The sequence below is a fragment of the Toxorhynchites rutilus genome, chromosome 3, assembly GCF_029784135.1.
Source record: "Toxorhynchites rutilus septentrionalis strain SRP chromosome 3, ASM2978413v1, whole genome shotgun sequence".
NCBI lineage: Eukaryota > Metazoa > Arthropoda > Insecta > Diptera > Culicidae > Toxorhynchites > Toxorhynchites rutilus.
In genome coordinates this window covers 226,421,319-226,435,746 of record NC_073746.1, presented here as the reverse complement: position 1 = coordinate 226,435,746, position 14,428 = coordinate 226,421,319, and the positions used below count along the sequence as shown (strand labels likewise).

At 36.1% G+C, this 14,428-nt stretch overlaps 1 protein-coding gene and 1 non-coding gene across 7 annotated transcripts in view; one reads left to right on the top strand and one right to left on the bottom strand.

Annotated features, from left to right (window-relative positions):
* LOC129774661 (furin-like protease 2) overlaps positions 1 to 14,428 on the bottom strand; it is a 698,121-nt gene that overhangs the window by 149,414 nt on the left and 534,279 nt on the right. The gene's annotated exons all lie outside the window — the stretch shown is intronic.
* Positions 520 to 643, top strand: LOC129781037 (U5 spliceosomal RNA). The gene has a single exon (XR_008744069.1). It is a non-coding gene; the product is annotated as a U5 spliceosomal RNA (small nuclear RNA).

Below are 14,428 nucleotides of genomic sequence, written 5' to 3'. Positions count from 1 at the left end.
TTAAGAAAAGGATATGGTTGATGTACGCATTTATGAAGCAAGACTACATTCATTCTGGTGAAATCCAGTTAGAAAACTACTGGCATTCTCGTTAGAATTTATTACAATGTCCTTGAATTGGTTATCAACACTGAAAAAGGAACATCAAATGTATTTTTATACATCATTTACAAACTATCTCTTGAGTGTAGTTTTACAGTTTTTTTTAAAGTATCGCAGTATCTGAGCATAAAATCATCGTGTACAAATATAAATTTTAATACGTGATATAAAATGCAGGTTTCTCTGACACTTCTACTAGAAGTGGAACAAGGTAGAAAGGGGGGAAACGCGAAAACATATTACACACAGTTAATTTTCGCTCTGTACCCAGAGACGGGTATCAGCTCAGGTAATTTCAGCCACCGGTTATTTATGTTTTGTTACAATATTCTCCTTTAGCATAGAAACGTTCATTTCTATCTATCGCCAGCGCAACACATCGAACGGAGTGGAAGTCTCCCGGTGAGCACGTAATCGTCACTCTGGTCTCTCTTCAGTTGCCGAATAAATCTTTCGCCTTTTACTAAAGATTTCCGTGGAGAGGGACACTCTAATGAGTCTAAACTAAATTTTTTGTTCAAGCCTGTCGCTCCTAACAAGAGCGGCAGGCCGCAATCCTATATTTAAGCATTTTAACGGATCTAGTACCAGAAAAAGCAGCAGATCTATATGGATCGAAATGCAATACGTACAAATCATCTCATCACTCTGCCAAGAAGGCTGGACGCTGACAGTGTCGCACATATAGAGATTTTTCTGTAATGATACAGATTTTCAGCATTTTTTTGACCAAGAATCTGTATACACAGATTACAGATTATTGGATATCCATGCAGATTTTATACAGATTTTGTAACAATAATAATTTTTAAATATTTGATCATTTTACGCAACAATCAGACAATTCGAACAGTACTGAACTCTCGCGTAACTATTGAAAAGGTCCTATGTAAAAAATGTAAACAAATCAAGTTAATGGATGCACGCTATTACCCTTAGAAAAATCCTCGGTCGAAAACTACTAAATACATTTGGTAATGCAAAATTAGTAGAATGTACAAATTTTTTGTACATATTGTCAACAAACCCGCATCCCTACCAGAGATTAGTATATTTTACTCGACAACATTAGTAAGTTTAGATATTGTCATATCTGAAAATTGGTGAGAAAAGCGCGTATTAACCATTTTCATTGTTCCCATAAGGCAATACGGAGGTATAATAAGGATATAATTCTGATACGTGCATTTTCGGCGAGAAAATGTAGCCGATATTGGGCTTCCGAATCATGGTTCTGCTTGACATATGTGTTTATTAGTACGGTCGAAAATGACTATAGATTGGTAGTATTTACCAAAAAATTCGTTATATTTACTAATTATTTCTCTCAGTGTAGTTTTCAATCATTGAATGCATTACAAAAACAATCGTTCACGTATCTATCTTCTTCATCTTTTAATCGCCGATGTAAAAAATATCCAATGTACAGATACAGATTCGGATTTTAAGCACTCGGCTGTTACTTCAGATGCCTCTTTCCTCCGACGCTCGAAACGTCCGAAGTAACAAAGCAATCAAAACAACACGAAGTCGTACTTCGGTCGTTTTGAGTTTTTGTTTCTTTCAGGTGTTGTTATCTATGTCAGTGCAATTCAACGAGTGATGACAATAATAATCTGTCTTTAGAATGAAATGCTGATGTTTCGATTGTTCTTCAGTAGTTAGTTTCAAATTCTTATCGTGAAACGTAATATGTCCAATGTGCAAACAGGGGCAGTCAAAACGTCCAATGTAACATTTTTCGCTCCGAGGCTTCAAATTTAAGCTCAAATCACGGAACAGCTGTTACGATTGGTTTTTCAGAGTTATTATTGACTGCTAGTGGTAAAAGTAGTAATAAAGATCGATACCTTTTAAGACAATTCGCGGAATAATGTTCGGGTCTTCAACTTTATTTTTCTCGAGTTGACGAAAATGTTACATTGGACCTTTTCAAAAGTTACGCGAGAACTGAACTATTTTTGCTACTGTCAAATGTGTCAAATATAGTAGTGATGGAAATCATATTTTTTCGCAATATAATGCGAACAAAACAAAAGTTTGAAACCGTCTCGCTACAGGAATTGTGAACGCAACTATCAAATCGATGGGGAAGTGTCTCAATACAGTTGACAAACGACATCAGGGCTAAATTCTGCAAGACCATGTATGAACACCACGAGGAAAGTGAGCATTGAATGAATGTTTATAACGTGAAAATAAATGAAATAAACATTTTCTGTCGGTTCTCCCTGAAAATACATTTTGAAATTTGTTTTTTATTTTTTATTTGGCAAAATTATCTATGTATAAACTCTTCATCTGAGATATTACACATTTTTTATCAAATTAAACCTCTTTACGAGAAAGAATTGCTCAGTAAACTTTTGCATAGGCCTGAAAATTGGAAAATAGTCTTATTCAGAAAACTACTGGCAAGCTATACAAGTGATCACGAGCTTAAAAATATGGATAAGCAGACTATATCAAGCAAAATCAGCAATACAGATTCCAATACAGATTTTCTATTTTCTCTACAGATAAAAACGATTTTTTAGCTCAGAAATACAGATTTCAATGTGGCAACACTGGATGCTGATAGCGGCCGAGGCTTTGTTACACGAAAACAAACTATGTTTTTGTTGAAAGCAATATTATAAACAAGAAATGATGCCAATGCTCAGTCATTCCATGCCATGGTAGACCGATATAGTGGTCCTCAGATTTTCGGGAAAATTTGTAGGAAAATAGTAGCATTTTGGGGCGGTCCGAAAAATCAATTTTCACCCCTTTTTTCAAAAATGACTTATTTAAATAATTCATAACATTTGAACTACTCAAGCGATTGAGGTGATCGACATACCAAATTAAAGCCAATTAGTTCATTTTACTGAAAAAATTGCCGCTATATTTTTTCTTTTTTTACGTAAAATATCCAAAATCAATAGAGGATTTTTTTTTCGCTTTCGAGTTATGATTTTTCTAGATCAACATGGTTCGATTCCCGTTCTGGCCGGAGGATTTTTCGTCAAAGAAATTTCCTTCGACTTGCACTGTCTTCACGCGTATTCAAGAGCTTGCCCCTCGGAATACATTCAAGGCGTTTTATTTGGCTTAAGAAATCTCAACTAAGTATTAATAAATGGCGCTAGTTAATGCATACGTTGAGACGGCAAAAGTTCCACAGGGAACGTTAACGCCATTCAAGAAGACAAGAGATCAACATGTTCTCAGTCTCCGTTCAATATTCCTATGCGATAAGCCTACATTGATTTTAGCGGCTTGGTTACATTATCAATTCTCATTATAGTTTCTAATCCTATACTATTATGTTATACGTGGAGACATGAACCAATTTTGATTATTTCTTTCGTATCTCATAAATTACATAAATTGAATTTTGATAACCCAACTTTTTTTTCGTTGGTTACACACGATTATCCCTAAGGTTTCGACGAAAGCTTGGTTTAAGGGATTGAATGTTGGTCGTGATTTCATTCGCGTGATATCTCGGCTTATGTCCAATCACTACAACCTAAACGCGCATCTCTATCGCATTGGGCTCGCAGCAAACAATCTTTGTGATTGTGGCGATGGCTACCACGACATCGAGCATATTGTCTGGTCGTGTATCCGGTTCCATACTGCTCGCTCTCAGCTCTCTAGAGCACTGAGAGCAAAAGGCAGACAATCGGATATCCCCGTCCGGGATATCTTAGGTAGCCGTGATCCTGATCTTCTGCTTCATCTATACCTGTTCCTCAGAAACGCCGATGTCAACGTTTAATGATGTTTCCTCCGTTGTGTCCCTGTTTCGTATCCCTCCTATCCGATCTATAAACTTTTACTTAGTCGCGGCAATACATACACACACTCTTTACAGATACACGGGCCAAAGGTTGTGCAGTCCACTGATGATTCAACAAAAGCCAAAGGTTGTACCGCTCATGACAACTCTACACGAGCTGATGATTGCGCCGGCTAGTGACCATTCTATCCTGGATTCCTCGAGAAGACGCACCACGCTAGATATGGGGTACAGACTAGGGGGGCGTTGCTGATTAATGGTCAGCTGCATCCCAATAGGAAGTATCCCGTGTCGGGCACAGGTACAGATCATTGAAGACAGCAACATCACAATTACGAAAACACTTGTAATACTAACCTCGAGCCAACCGCGAGTAATCGGTTACATATTACTAACATAGTTATAAGGCAAACATTGTCGAAATATTGAACTCCCGGCCCCGTCAGGTTGACGCCATATGAGCCTTAATAAAAATATATATTTTGGATAAAAAAAAAAACCCAACTTTCCCGGTCTATAAGGCACAATGATGTCAAGCTGACCGTTGCATCATGGATTTAGTGGAATTGGAAACTCAAGAGTTTATAGATATGTGTATGGATAAGTATTATCACCGCGTCATGTCATAGCCGAAAAGCAAGGGGAATGTCTGAAATATGAAAAAACTAACTTGAAAGTGACGAAACGTATAATCATTTGGGATTTTCCTGAGAGTTTTCATTTGTTGTACAAAAAGCTGCACAAGGTTCTCATTGGGCAAACTCACAGTGTACTATTTCCACAATTACTATTTATTATAAGGATAATCATATCTCAGATTTTAGGTTTACTAGTTTCACTGCTATCGCAGAGTATACCAAATATAACCACGTTGCATTTCGTTTATTCGCAGAAGATTGTGTTAATTTCATCAAAATTATTTGGCCCTTAGAGAATTCAATTTTTTTAGATGAATCAGTTAGTATGACAACCTTAAATTTGTGTCACATAAAAAAAAAACTTTGGTATATAAACAAAGTGGGACTTTTTGATCAAATGTCGTGGAGTAAGTCCCTTTTTCAGGACAGATTATAAAGCAATGGAAAGAAAACTTTAAACTCGTTATGATAATGCGAAGCAAATTTCCGGAACTCGGTTTTATCACAATGAGGTACATATAGAGGTGGAGCAGTAGGCGAAGTGTATCTGTATTGGCAAGCAAAATATCGTGTCGTAATTATTTGCATTTAATATGGAATGTATATGGAAGATACAAAACAATGTTCAAAGTACTCACGGTTGCATGATAATTTGAGCCAAAATTCTCATGAAATCATTCAACTGGTTGTTTTTTTTAACAGATGGCAATTATAACGTGGCTTATTTCGATTATTCATGTGGTAAAAAGATCCAGAGAGCAGCCGTATGCTTAGTTCTTGAAAGCAGTAACATTTCCGGTGAAATTTTGATTAATTGGCGATTATTATCTCACAACATATACACCGACACTGAGAGACTTCGAAACATACACTTCATAACGGTAAAATAATGAAACTTCGTATGTTTCTATGAACGTGGGGGAGTGAAAATGGCATATGGAAATATAACTTTTATCCGTTTTTCGACGTGATTTCACAAATATTCACTCCCAGCTATCACATTAGCATCATGTATTCAGCGGGAGCTCTACGAAAATGTTGATAAATTACTTCCTGAAAATAGCATTTTTATATGGATGCGGTGGACAATCAAAGATAAACACAACGACTGACGTCACTATTTGTGAAATAGTTATGGCAGCGCATGCTATGTCGCTCGAAACTCGACCATCTTCATTACCTTTTTTCCAGAACATTGGTTGTATCACAGTTTCAGGCCGTAAAATTAAAATTATATTATCGTAAAACGATTCTGATTCTCGGGAAAAGAACATTTTGTGATACTGTAAAAATAACTTTAAACATCTATAAATAAAAAATATAACAGATGAACTAATTTGATCCCGAACCTTTCATGTGCAAAGTTAAGATAATTACGAAAATTGAGTCCAATTTTTTTGCGAGTGTAGTATATCAAAGAAGACCAGCTAATTGGCTTGAATTTGATATGTCGATTATCTGAATTGGTCCAATAGCTTAAAAGTTATGAATTACAAAAAAAAAACGCTGTTTTGGAAAAAAAACGGGGAACAAATCAATGGAATGGACATGGAATGGCAGTATATTTGGGTGGCAATGGAAGTATGGGATAAATTTCATCATCGAATTTCAAAAACCGACCATGTACATTTTGTTTATTAGCCCAAAAAAATCATCTGTGCAAAGTTTCAGCTCGATCGGACATGATTTAGGGGTGCTCAAAGCGCTCAAAGTTTTGATTTTTTGATCCTCGAAAATCTTTCAAGGGGGAGTAAAGGAAATGTGGAAAATCGAATTTTTTTTTCGATGCCATATGACATGAAAATGCATGAAACGTCGAGCATGCACATTTTGTTTATTGGTCTAAAAAATCACCTGTGCAAAATGTGCAGCTCAATCGGACATGATTTAGGGGTGCCTCAAAGCTCTCAAAGTTTTGATTCTTTTTCGAATATTTCAAGTATGCAAAGTTGCTAAAATGAAAAATGTCTTTAACTAAAATGTCCTAAGACGAGCTGGCATGAAATCCGTCAATAGCATGATTATCACCATATTGGCCACAAAATAATAGATACATTTTCAATTATACCTTAACCAATCATCAAAAAGTATTTTTCGACCTTTTAGAGTAGGGTTCCCCCTTAAGGCTCACAAATATCCGGTGATCATTACGTCAGATATGGCAAGCTGTCACTTTACCACATGGTCTGAAAAGTCCTGGATTTTTTTATGAAAACAATAGTTTTTGGGCAAAGCTGTATTTATTCCTCAACATAGTTTTCCTTCGAGGACAATACACTTGGAAAAGCAAGTTTTCAGCACTTCGATTCCCTTTCTGTAGTGCGAAACATCTAAATCTTTAAAATATGCCTCAATGTCACTTTGCAGACTACCTATTGGAGTTTGGAGTATGATAATGGATCCATGTTCCTTCCATTGTCACAAAACGTCGATAGAAATCCACTCGATTGCGCTTCAACAACGCCAAACCGACTGTTGAATCATCAACGCGCCTTGACGGTCAGCAAACGCGGCACCCATTGCGCGAATATCTTTTTCATGTCCAAAAGGTCCATTTACAATAAGACTTCTATTGATTTGGCTTTACCATCGATTTATCATTTTGCCGATGAAGAAAAAAATATCCGATATTTTTTTCAAAAATCCAAAAGATGCTTCGATGGTCTTCGTATCCACTTGGTTGCGCATTCAGTTACTAAGCGATCGATCGTGAGTTCAAACTTAGGGCCCTCAATTGACCATCTTTGTGTTGTTATAGAACAACAACGATGAAGATCGATTTACGGTGGAACGTAGATCGATTCATCCAAAAAAAATACTCTGCTCTGCAAGAAACATCAGGCTGTTGTGCTATAAATAACACAACAATGATAATACCAACTGTCTCCGCTGTCCGGTCTGCTGAACAATGGAAGAACAGAAACGATACCCATATGTCTAAATAGCTACCACTGTGTAATTTACCTTAATGTAATGGAAAAGAAAAACAAAATACTCTTACGCCTGAACAGTGTAATTTACAATTTATAGAATCATAAACATGTAGGGTTAATGATCTATGTTTGTCCAATTTAGGGTGTTTTGACGCAATTAGTAAATGCAAATCGATTTTTTTTTTCATGAATATCATATATAATCAATACGAGTTTCGGTTCGATGAAAAGCCCCAAGTCTCTAGTTGCTAATATTACCATAAGGCGTTGAAATTATTCAAATTTTTATGTTTTTCAACGATTTTCCTCAAAGAGTAATTATGATTTGTCAAGCTCTGATCATGGTTTGTCCGGTTTTAGAAATCACCATTTATGAATAAAAAAAAACGATTTTTCAAGTAGATGTTGCATTTATCATTGTTTGAGTTTATTGTCATCATATTGATCCATTCATAATTTAGGCTTTCTTCAGAATATTGCCTTTTCTTGGGCATTTCAGAACTGTGCGACGAAATAGGCTTGATGTAGTGTATGAAACTAATTTTCAAAATCAACTGAAATCATTCCAGGTCATTGATATCGTATGAAAATAACGTATTTAACTCTTTCCCGTACAACATCGAGTCTCACTCGTGGTGTACTTGCATAACATAGGGCGCTAGAACGCTCAGCAGAGTAGTGAAACCACTTGATGTGTGACGTATTAAATAATACGGGAAGGGGTTAAGTCGAACGTTGAAAGACAAACGTACGCATTATATCAAGAGACAAGATGAAATTTGCTGTACGACAATGCATGACAAAATGTTTTAATATGTATTCAAGCCCCATCTGTCTTCTTTTCAGAACAAGAGAAAAAGGTTATTACAAAATTTTTCGAAGGGTTTGTACAATCAAAATGAGCATTTTATATTTCAATGTAGTCTTATATATCAGTCCACGTTTCATCTCTTCGCAAATTCTTGTTTCAATCTTGACTAGTATTCAATCAACAACGAAAATGACTCACATGAACAATCAAAACACTCAACGCTCTTGAACAGCATTTCCATCTACAGCATCGCTATTTACCAAACAATGCATTCATTGCTTCCATCGTAACTATAGGAAATCATCCCTGTTTTTGATTTCTGTCACCACCATCATTGGGAAGTGCAAAAAAACCGCCTCTTTCAATCGCGATTCAGTTTCCTCGCACCGGAAGTGCCAATGAAAAACAGTTCTCAACAGTTTTTTTTGTTATTCCTGGAAAGTGAACAAATGTGAAATCTTCGGAGAAATAGAGAAAAATAAACCGGGGGGAAAAGAACGTGGCAAGCTCCAGACGAGGATTGGCAAATATTTACCAAATAAATCATACTTTTGCGATCGATATCAAACTTGTTTATGCTTCAGTTTTCTTAGCAGGCCGACCTCCAGCATCCTCCAGTTTTATCCTTTTCGGCGTAAAGTTGGGAGATCGGTGAAACGGAATTTACGATTCTTGTGTTTTTTTTTTCTCGCTCGCTGCGTGGGAGAAGCGAATAAAGAGCGAAGGGACTCGGGCAGCAGTTGCTGTGTGATGGCTTTGTTTCCAAGATGGTTTTTCCTCTCCACATGCCGATATCGGGGTGCAAATAAAAATATTTTTCCTGGGAAATTTTCCACAGGAAAATATTGTGGGAAAATGGAGGGCTGTCTTTCGGGGGCGTTTTCGAATAAAGATGATTTACTCTCGATAATGGGTGGGTCATCGAGGGCGGTTATCCGGATGAAGGGTATCGTACAAAAAAAAAGGAGAATAATGGGCGATTATTGGTGAACAATGAGCTGCTGATGGATGTCAGGAAATGTTTTTCCAGCTGGAAAGAAATTGGAACAGCTCGATGCGAGAATACGTTGCTCCGTGAGCAGACATTCTCGTTCGTTCAGGAAGTTTTACGGTCGATCCGCATGAGTTATTACTAATTGCTGTCGTAAATTTTATTCAAATAAAATCTCTTCCGCTTTGATTATTTCCGCACTCGTCTGAGGTGTAATTAGATGTGAAATTTCGTTTCTAAAATAGCATCGCTTCCCGTACATGTAAAATGTTTGTCAAATTTCCCAAGAGCGCTTGTCGTTGGGAGTGGATTCGTACATTTGCCAGCTACTGTTTGATAAACAGGAAATTTCTAGAAATGAATATTTCCTCCTCAAACAAACTTTCCATCAAGTAGACGAGACATTCGAGATATTCGCTCACACATCAACACGGGCATAAGTTACACATGTCTTCACGAATGATTCAAACTTCGTCCCATCTGTCCCTCCGAGAGCAGCTTCGGGGAGAGCTGTCGAGAAATTTGAACTCGTTCAAAATACGTGCGCTTTCCGACATAGCAAAAGTCAACAAAACAGACGGGGCTTCTTTAAAAACTCTTCTGATAAGACAAGACTTTTGATGAAATGTGACTCTCGGTGTGTGTCGTATTTTACATCGTGAAAAACAGGATCCGGTGCGAAACGGGAAAGGTTAGGGCCCCGACATATCTGACGTATAACCGTGCGCCTTCACACACCGGAAGAAAAATATTTGACTTAATATTCACGAAGTTGGGATAAGACGGGAGGGGTTAGGTAGACTCGGCTGAAGTTTGATACGATTATTTATGCTCGTCGTCACCGGATTCGTACTGATATCATTACGACACTTTTGAGAGTCAGCAAAGCGATGGTGTATAGCGATACGGGCTTGTCGTTTGGGTGGATTGAGGATTTTGACTGAAATGTGATACCGCCTGCGTTTGGTGGTGGGCTTGGGGTGAGGCTGAGTTGCGTTGCTCTGTGAGTGTGAATGAAATTGAAATTGGGAACTTCAATTAAGCTAAATTGGGTGCGCTTTAATGCTGAGACTTTGCCTAAACGTACACACATAATTTAGGGAATTTTAAGTTGATGCTTTCAAGGTTTTTTTTACTGGGCAAAAAGGGATGAGTGTTGAGGTCATAAGGCTCTGAATTTAAATAGAAGTCGCATAAATTGGAGTGCGACTATCTGATTCCGGGTTTTTCCTTTCATGGATTTATGAAAAACATTCATTTCAGATACTTTTTCTGCACACCTTTGTATTAACAAATCTTTATATATCAAACAAATGGTTACAGTGGTTCAAGGCTCCTACAGAAGATTAACCAATCTTCAAATTTCTTGTTTCGAACTTTCGTTCACAACCATCGCCGAGAGCTTCAGTGTTAACGAATCCATGAATCCCCTTTGGTAAAATATATATTTCAAGAGTTATTGGACGACAACAGTTGGTGCGCACATTTGCCCCACATTACTCTACAGTTCACAAAAAAAAAATAAAAAATGCTTATTTTTAATAATCTTGCATGAATCACTGATTTTTCAAGGAAAAATAATTCCGACCAATATGACACCCATGCCCAAATTTAATACAACAGTAAAGAGTTAATTGAATTTACCAACACGAAATCCGTACATCGGAAGAAGGGCACTGTTACAGTGAAATATTTTTTCTAACGACAACTTCTTCTGTTGTAACTCATCACTATTGACATATTCTACAAACTTTTTTCTATTTAGAAACAAACCAAGAACATGTGAAACGCGATAATTTGCATACAAAAATGTAACGAGTAAAACATTACTTTTTCAGGAGTCTACACATTCCAGAAACTAGAAAAAACTGATAGTTAACGTTTGCGACAAAAGTCTATAGATCTTAAACTATGTTGAATACACTATATCGCTACCTGGACTTTAAACTAAATTAGGATTTGTTGTAATAAAAAAAAATGAAAAAGTTAGTTGGGGGGGGGGGAGTTTGTTGTGTGCTTTTTGCATTCCATCGTGTATAATCCACAGACATAAATGAGAAAGCGCTGAAGGAGCTTCACACAATTTTGAAAAAAAATTGTTACTAGAAAGTGTAATCAGTGTAATCAGTGTAGTTTTTTTAAACCTTTATTTTGATATTTTTATTTTATATTTTTCGTAAAATTTAAACAATTTCTCACATTCATTCACGCTCTGACCAAAATGTTGTAGGTCTTATAGTTTTTGAGTTGAAACTTTTATCTATATATATAAAAATGGATTTCTGTCTGTCTGTCTGTCTGATTCTTATGGACTCGAAAACTACTGAACCGATCGACATGAAAATTGGTATGTAGGGGTTTTTGGGGCCGAAGAAGATTTTCATGATAGTCTGAGACCCCTCCCCCCTCTCTAAAGGGGGTCTGCCATACAAATGAAACACAAATTTTAACATTACTCGAGAATTAATCAAGCAAATGAAACCAAAATAGGCACCAGGAGGTTTAAGGGTGCAATAAATGGTTCTATGGTGGTTAGATACTCCTCCCCCTTCTCTAAGGGGGGCTGCCATACAAGTGAAACACAAATTTCTGCATTACTCGAGAATTAATCAAGCAACCGAAATCAAATTTGGCATGTGAAGGCTTTAGGGTGCAATAAATGTTTTTACGGTGGTTAGATACTCCGCCCCCCTCTCTTAGGAGGGCAGCCATACAAATAAAACACAAATTTATGCATTTCTCGAGAATTAATCAAGCAAATGAAACGAAATTTGGCATGTGCAGATTTTAAGGTGTAATAAATGATTTCATGGTGGTTAAATACTCCTCCATCCTAAGGGGGGTGGGCTGCCATACAAATGAAACAGAACTTTCTGAATTGCTCGAGAATTAATCAAGAAAATGAAACTAAAAACTCTTTTTACCTCATAACTTTTCGCCACTTTCATGAAATGTAGAATTTTTTTATATGTGTGAGCTGCTGGTGTAATAATGTATCAAATGACTACACTGTTGTGGAAATTGTATGCTCGTTTGCTTCAAAAAGGCCAATGCGCACCTTTGCCCCGCATTACTCTATATATGTATCAATATAACAATGTTTTTTAATGTGATGTTTTTATATAAAAAATATTTTGTCGCTTGAGACATTTATGCGATTATTCTAATACCATAAGACATTCATGCAAACAGCAGTTCTGGTATTTATGAACAATTTTTTCCATCACACCAACGTGTTCCAATGACTAAATTCTGCTGTTAAGTTTTTTGTCCCACATTCCTATGCATTCAACGCACTGTGTGTTGTCTTGTGTGAGTGACTACTTTGTTTGATATTGAGAACCGTTATCTATTACTCATAGGAGCACCGTATTAATTCGTGAACAGGTTCATCACATGAAACTTCTTTTATGAATAGCATAGATTGATACTTGGTTGAGGAAAATATAAGATTAACATGGTTTCTTGCTATGGTGGCTGAGAGCAGACAAACGACCAGAACGGTAAAAAAGCGACCACAAAGAGTTAACATTTTATTATTCATACCTATATGTTTTTCAGATTTAAAAAAAAAACATGTTTATGGGAAAAATAAATTTTAATTTCCAAAATATCTTTTTTTCAAAAGGAATTTAATGAATCCTACATTTAATTTTTATCATTTTCTATATTTCATTGTCTAAACAAAATTTTGTAGGTATATAGTGTAGGTATATACTTATAGTTTTTGAGTTAAGTTTTTGAGAAATTTTTTGAAATTTTAATTTCTTTCCGATTTTTTTTTGAAAAATTATAACTGAACAACTATCACACCTAAAAAATTTTGATCAGGGAATTAAAAATATAGAAAAATATTTAAGTTTTCCTTGAATAATATCCAGGTTTTTTTTAATTTCATTGAGAAAAAAATGTTTTGAATATTAAAATTATTTTTTATTAAAAACATGTACTCTTTAGATCCTGAAAAAATATATATGAATAACCCATACAATTACAAATAAGTAATTCATACATCGGAAGAAGGGCACTGCTACAGGGATGAGTTTTTCTAACAACAACTTTTTCATGTTTTTTTTTAAAATACTACTAATGCTTGACTCGTAATATTTTTGTGCGTAAATTATCGCAATTGACATGTTCTGCAAACTTTTTTTCTATTTAGAAACCTATCAGGAACATGTTAAATGCATGAATTTACACACAAAAATGTTACGAGTAAAACATTATTTTCCATTGGTCTCCATACAATACTTATATTCCAGAAACTATAAAAGATAGAAAGTTATCGTCTTCGATAAAAGTCCATATCTTAGTAAGATCAGAAGCTTAGTCGAACACACTTGCACACACTACATACTAGCTTCCTTGACTTTAACCCTTCTGTGCTCGCGCGCAAAATCATAACTCGTATACTCGCGTACGGTGTCACGGACTATGCGTGTCCCTGAAATATTGTTATTGTGTATTTTAGACGTTGTCGGTATTTTTTTAAAGAAAAATATATAACTGAATGAATAAACCCCAGAAAATATTTTTTCTCCCATTTCATTCGGTTTCAATTTAATTCAGCCTCCTCAAAACAAAATGATTGATTCGCGGTCTGTGAGACCATATGCGCGAGTATAGGAAGGTAAAACAAAATTGGGATTGGTTGTAAGACAAGGAAGAAAAACATAAAAATGTTGTTGTTAGAAAAAACTTTTTCCCTGTAGGATTGCCCATCATGAATAGATGGTTGGTTGGTTACGGTTACAACCAAACCGATATAGTGGTTCCCAGACTTTCGTCAAAAGTGGTAATTTTGTTCTTTATCGCAAAACATTAGACCCGTATTTTTTTTTATTAGGATGACCATTTCCATTTTAGGGTGGTCCGAAAAATCAATTATTTTCACTTTTTCCCAAAAATGACTTTTTTCAAAAATTCATAACTTTTGGACCAATGAACCGATTCAGACCACGTCATTTAGACCACGGCTATACTTCCATTCCGAAGGAAGAATGTCGGGAGTAAGAATTGAACTCGTGACGTTTAGGGTGAGGGGCACGGATTTTAACCACGACGCCAGATCGCCTCCACATTTTGTAGTTCTTCTAGTTTTTGAGTTATCAATTTAAAAAAAAAATCAGAAAGAAGGCTTCAGCCCTTTTTGAAAACCAACCTTAT